Here is a 6,689-nt window from a genome sequence, read left to right on the forward strand (position 1 = left end):
CGCCCGCCCGCACAGGGGGCGCTGCGCTGGGCCGCCCTGCCTTGGGGCCTGCACCTGCCCAGCTGCGGGCCTCCAGTACCCGGACTCCCCAGGGCCCGTTTCGGCCTACGAAGCCGCCTCCTGCCTCGGTGCCTTCCTGGCCTGGGCAGTCCGGGGTCGGGCCTGAACTCTCAGCCACGTCCCAGCGGCAGCCGGGGATAATTTCACCTTCAAGATGCGCCCACCTGCTCGATAAACAGCAGCCAGAATCCTAATACTTAAACTTGGTCTCTCTTGCCAGATTATAAAACAGCGTCTGGATGCTATTGATGGTCAACAGATTTTTTTGTTTGTTGTAATTAAATGAATAAATGAACCCTGCATCACATTCCCTTTATTAAGGTTTTGCTGAACACAGCACCAAAGTTTGGAGACAGAAACCACAAGAACCACTTACAGAGGAATCTAGATGTTTTCTGAACCTATTTTAGTTTTCCTATCTTATTCATATTTGCAAAGAAATAACATTTTACTCATTCTTTCTACTTTTTTGTTTTCTACTTTAATTTCATCTTTATTAGATCCGTATTTTGTATATTTTATTGTTAGTTCAATACCTATTTCATTTGTTTCAGTCTTTTTTATAATAATTATTAAAATATTAATGACTACAATGCTGCAATAAGGATTCTGTAAAATGATATTATGTGTTTTTTTTAATGACCTCACTTATATGAAAAGACAAGGACAGGCAACTGTCTAGGGATTGACGGAGAAAGACCTTGCTCCACAGCCAACAGAGAAAGTCTTCCCCTGGAGCTGGTGCCCTGAATTTGGACCTTTAGCCTACTAGGCTGTGAGAAAATAAATCTCTCTTTGTTAAAGCCACGCACATGTGGTATTTCTGTTATAGCAGCACTAGATGACTAAGACAGAATTTAGTACCAGGAGTGGGGTGCTGCTCTAGCAGATACCTAAAATGTGGAAGTGGTTTTGAAACTAAGAATGACACAGAAGCAGCAGCAGCAGAACCAGGAGACCAGTGCCAGACAGCACTGAAGTTCACCCACGGAGCGAGCGAGAGAGCTGAGTGCCTGTGCACAGGAGGCTTCCTGGCAGAGTGGAGCTACTAAGCTTTGGAACACCTGCCCCAGCAGGGCAGATGCAGGTGTGAGCCCAAGGAGCCATGGGCCAAGAAACCAGGAAGCAGAAGCTGAAGAGGCAAAGAACACCAGAAGCTGAGTTGCCTAAGTTTCAAAAGGTATGGCCATGACCTCTGGGGTTTCAAAGGATGGAGCCACGGCCTCTGGTGTTTCTAAGGGTGGAGTTGCCACTCAGGTGGTTAAGGAGAATGGCACCTAAAGCCTAGGGAGCAGAGTTGCTGTCCCAGTGGGCCAGGAAGGTGGAGCTGAAGCCCAGGTCCGAGGGGCTTCCACTCAAAATCTGGAGAGTATGGCTAATACCTAGAGTCTGGAGGGCAGGGCCATTGTGTAAATTGTCTCAGAGAACAGAGGATTATTTTCAAAGCTTTGAGGGCTAATGTAATGTGTTCTTCTGACTTGCTTGGTGCCTGTTATGCCTTCTTTCCCCCCACTTTCTTCCATTTATAGTGGAAATGTCTAGCTTGTACCTGTTCTGCCATTGTACCTTTGGAAGCAGGTAACTTGTGTTCTAGATTTCACAGATGAAGAGGAATTTTTAGATTTGGACTTGGAGTAAGACTTTTGCTGTGATATGACAGGGTGAATATGTTTTGCATGTTGCAAGGATTTGATTTTTGGGGGGGCCAAAGGATGGAATGTCATGGATTGAATTATGTCCCCCCAAAATATGTGTCGACTTGGTTAGGCCATGATTCCCAGTATTGTGTGGTTGTCCTCCATTTTGTGATTGTAATTTTATGTTGAGAGGATTAGGGTGGGATTGTAACACCCTTACCAGGCCACATCCCTGATCCAATGTAAAGGAAGTTTTCCTGGGGCCTGGCCTGCACCACCTTTTATCTCTCAAGAGATAAAAAGGAAAGTGAAGCGAGCAGAGAGGGGGGACCTCACACCACCAAGAAAGCAGTGCCAGAAGCAGAGCACATCCTGTAGACCTGGGGTCCCTATGCAAAGAAGTTCCTAGTCCAGAGGAAGATTGATGAGAAGGCCGACAGAGAAAGAAAGGCTTCCTTTGGAGGTGATGCCCTGAATTTGGACTTTTAGCCTATTTCACTGTGAAGAAATAATTTTTTCTTTGTTAAAGCCACATGTGGTATTTCTGTTGTAGCACTGCTAAATGACTTAGACAACTTCCATATTAATTTTAGTTTCACTTGTCATATTCCTCAAAAAATTTTATTGCAATTTGGGTTGAAGATACATTAACTCTATAGATTGATTTAGAAAAAATTGACATCATATGCCAGGCACTGTTCAAGGCTCTGAGGATGCAGCAGTGAACAAGACAAACAAGGGAGCTCGCCATCACAATCAGGATCAAATCCAGATTCTACCATTGCCTATAAGCCAATCCAGCAGCAACCATGGTTCAGTGGAGCTTCCAGACTAAGATGGACTAGGAAGAAAGACCTGGCAATCTACTTCCAAATATCAGCCAATAAAAACCCTATGGATCACAAGGGTCCAATCGCTAATCAGTCATAGGGATGGCCCAGGACTGGGCAGCATCGATTTCAGTTGTGCATGGGGTCGTCATGAGTCAAAGGTACAAACCAATCCACACAAGAGCAGTACTTCCTCCTGCTCCAGCTCACCTCCACCATCCTCTCTCCCTCCATCCTCCAGCCACACTGTCCTCTTCCATTCAGCTCACCAAGAATTGTCCCACTGTGATCTTTGTTGAAACCCCACTCTCACCAGATATTTGCATGGCAGGCTTCCTCACTTAGATAATTGCTCAAATACCCCTTTTCAGAGGGGCTATAATGCTCTCTAAAGTAGCAACAGCCATATTTCTCTAACACTTGCTTTATTTTTCTCCACAAATCATCACCTAAGATAATAAGTATTTATGTGTTGTTGTTGTTTTTTTTTTTTTTTTTTAAAGAAAATAAACCATATGAATCAGGAACTGTATCTGTCTTGTTTACTGTCATATCTTTAGAGCCTTGGTCTGTGCCTGGAACATAACCAGTACCAGTAACCATGGAGTCGATTCTGACTCATGGCAGCCCGATGTGTATCAGAGTAGAACTGTCCTCCGTAGGGTTTTCAATGGCTGATTTTTTGGAAGTAGATCACCAGGCCTTTCTTCCACAGTGCCTCTGGGTGGTGTCTTAGTTATCTAGTGGTGCTGTAACAGAAATACCACGAGTGGATAGCTTTAACAAAGAGAAATTTATTTCCTCACAGTAAATTAGTCTAAAAGTCGAAATTCAAGGCGTCAGCTCCAGGGGAAGGCTTTCTCTCTCTGTAGGCCCTGGAAGAAGGCCCTTGTCCTCAATCTTCCCATGGTCGAGGAGCTTCTCAGGCACAGGGATCCTGGGTCCAGAGGACGTGCTCTGCTCCTGGCACTGCTTTCTTGGTGGTATGAGGTCTCCAACTCTCCGCTTGCTTCACTTTCCTTTTGTCTTTTGAGAGATAAAAGGTGGTACAGGCCAGACCCCAGGGAAACTTCCTTCACTTTGGATCAGCGAGGAGACCTGGGTAAGGGTGGTGTTACAATCCCACCCTAATCCTCTCAACATAAAATTACAATCACAAAATGGAGGACAACCATACAATACTGGGAATCATGGCCTAACCAAGTTGATACACACATTTTGGAGGGGGGACATAATTCAATCCATGACAGGTGGACTCAAACCACCAGCCTTTTTGTTAGTAGTCAAGCACTTAACTGTTTGCGCCACCCAGGGACATAGTAGGCACTTAAAAAATCTGTTGAATGAATGAAAGAAGCAAGACCAGGTAAATGATCAAGAGGCCTTTGCAAAAACCCAGGCAAGGCCTCCAAGTTCATACCGTGTGCCTATAACTGCCTAAGGCCTCAGAAATATTGGGTTAGTGCCTATACACTATAATAAAAAAAATCCATTCAAAATGGCCACAATCCCTGAAGATTTTTCAAGGAGAATAATATTTCAGCACCTGATGATTTAGAGTCCTACTTGCAGATATCCACCACTCACCTGTCAGTTTGTCCTGCGGCGGTGACTTGAGGGTTGCTGTGATTCTGGAAGCTATGCCACCAGTATTTCAAATACCAGCAGGGTTTAAAAGACCAGATTTACTGGTCTGACAGAAACTGGAGAAACCCCAAGAGTACGGCCCCTAGACACTCTTTTAGCTCAGTAATGAAGTCACTCCTGAGGTTCACCCTTAAGCGAAAGATTAGATAGGCCCATGACACAGAACAGGACTAAATGGGCACACCAGCCCAGGAGCAAGGACGAAAAGGCAGGAAGGGACAGGAAAGCTGGTAACGCCGGGGAACCCAAGGTTAAGAAGGGGAAAGTGTTGACGTGTCGTGCGGTTGGCAACCAATGTCACAAAACAGTATGTATATTAATTGTTTAATTTGCTCTGTAAACCTTCATCTAAAATACAACTTAAAAAAAAAAAAAGAGAACAAATACCAGCAGGGTCACCCACGGTAGACAAATTTCAGTGGGGCTTCCAGACTAAGGAAGAAAGGCCTGGCCATCTACTTCTGAAAATTAGGCAAAGAAGACCTTATGAATCACAACAGAACATTGTCTTACTTGCTTGTTTTGGAGCATCAGGAATGTTCAGTTGCTGGAGGAGGACATCATGTGTAGTGAAGCAGAGGGCCAAAGAGGGCAAGTGAGACCCTCTGTGAGATGAATTGACACAATAGACATAACAATGGACTCAAACATGCTGATGATCATAAGAATGTCTGTCGCAGGACCGGGCAGCGTTTCATTCTGTTGTACATATGATTGCCATGAGTTGGGGTTGACTCGACAACAGCTATCTATCTATCTACATGCAAATATGTCATCTTATTTCCATTTGAAAGTCTGGGCAGATTGATTTTAACTAATTCTAATTTATATTTTCTTTTATGGATAACGTTTGTAGTGTCATATATAAGTCTCTGTTCAAACAGAAGAAGGGGATAGTGAGTGCATGGTTTAAAGTCAAGAAAGGTGTGCGTCAGGGTTGTATCCTTCCACCATACTTATTCAATCTGTATGCTGAGCAAATAATCTGAGAAGCTGGAATGGGGCATCAGCATTGGAGGAAGACTCATTAACAACCTGAGATATGTGGATGACACAGCCTTGCTTGCTGAAGGCTGAGAGGACTTGAAGCACTTACTGATGAAGATCAAAGATCACAGCCTTCAGTATGGATTACGCCTCAATATAAAGAAAACAAAAATCCTCACAACAGGACCAATAAGCAACATCATGATAAACGGAGAAAAGATTGACGTTGTCAGGGATTTCATTTTACATCAAGAAATCAAATAACACATTGCATTGGGCAAATCTGCTGCCAAAGACCTCTTTAAAGTGTTAAAAAGCAAAGATGTCACCTTGAACACTAAGGTGCAGCTGACTCAAGCCATGGTGTTTTCAATCGCCTCATATGCATGTGAAAGCTGGATAATGTATAAGGAAGACTGAAGAAGAATTGATACCTTTGGATCATGGTGCTGACAAAGAATATTGAATGGACTGCCAGAAGAACCAACAAATTTGTCTTGGAATAAGTACAGCCAGAATGCACCTTAGAAACAAGATGGTGAGACTTCATCTCATATACTTTGGACCTGCTATCAAGAGGGACCAGTCCCTGGAGAAGGACATCGTGCTTGGTAGAGGGTCATCAAAAAAGAGGAAGACGAGGCAGGGCCAAGATGGCGGACTAGGTAGACGCTACCTCGGATCCCTCTTGCAACAAAGACTCGGAAAAACAAGTGAATCGATCACGTACATAACAATCTACGAACCCTGAACAACAAACACAGATTTAGAGACGGAAAATGAACAAATACAGGGAAGCAGCGATTGTTTTCGGAGCCTGGAGCCAGCGTCCCAGTCAGCGGATTTTCTGGAAAAACTAGTTTCCCAGTGATGGCTCGGAGACAGCAGTCCATATCAAACCACATAAAGAAGCAGACCATGACAGCTTCTACAACCCCCCAAACAAAAGAATCAAAATCTTTCCCAAATGAAGATACAATCCTGGAATTATCAGATACAGAATATTAAAAACTAATTTACAGAATGCTTCAAGACATCACAAACGAAATAAGGCAAACTGCAGAAAAAGCCAAGGAACACACTGATAAAACTGTTGAAGAACTCAAAAAGATTATTCAAGAACATAGTGGAAAAATTAATAAGTTGCAAGAATCCATAGAGAGACAGCATGTAGAAATCCAAAAGATTAACAATAAAATTACAGAATTAGACAACACAATAGGAAGTCAGAGGAGCAGACTCGAGCAATTAGAATGCAGACTGGGACATCTGGAGGACCAGGGAATTAACACCAACATAGCTGAAAAAAAATCAGATAAAAGAATTAAAAAAAATGAAGAAACCCTAAGAAGCATGTGGGACTCTATCAAGAAGGATAACTTGCGGGTGACTGGAGTCCCAGAACAGGGAGGGGGGACAGAAAACACACAGAAAATAGTTGAAGAACTCCTGACAGAAAACTTCCCTGACATCATGAAAGATGAAAGGATATCTATCCAAGATGCTCATCGAACCCCATTTAAGATTG

The sequence above is a fragment of the Elephas maximus genome, chromosome 19, assembly GCF_024166365.1.
Source record: "Elephas maximus indicus isolate mEleMax1 chromosome 19, mEleMax1 primary haplotype, whole genome shotgun sequence".
Taxonomy (NCBI): domain Eukaryota; kingdom Metazoa; phylum Chordata; class Mammalia; order Proboscidea; family Elephantidae; genus Elephas; species Elephas maximus.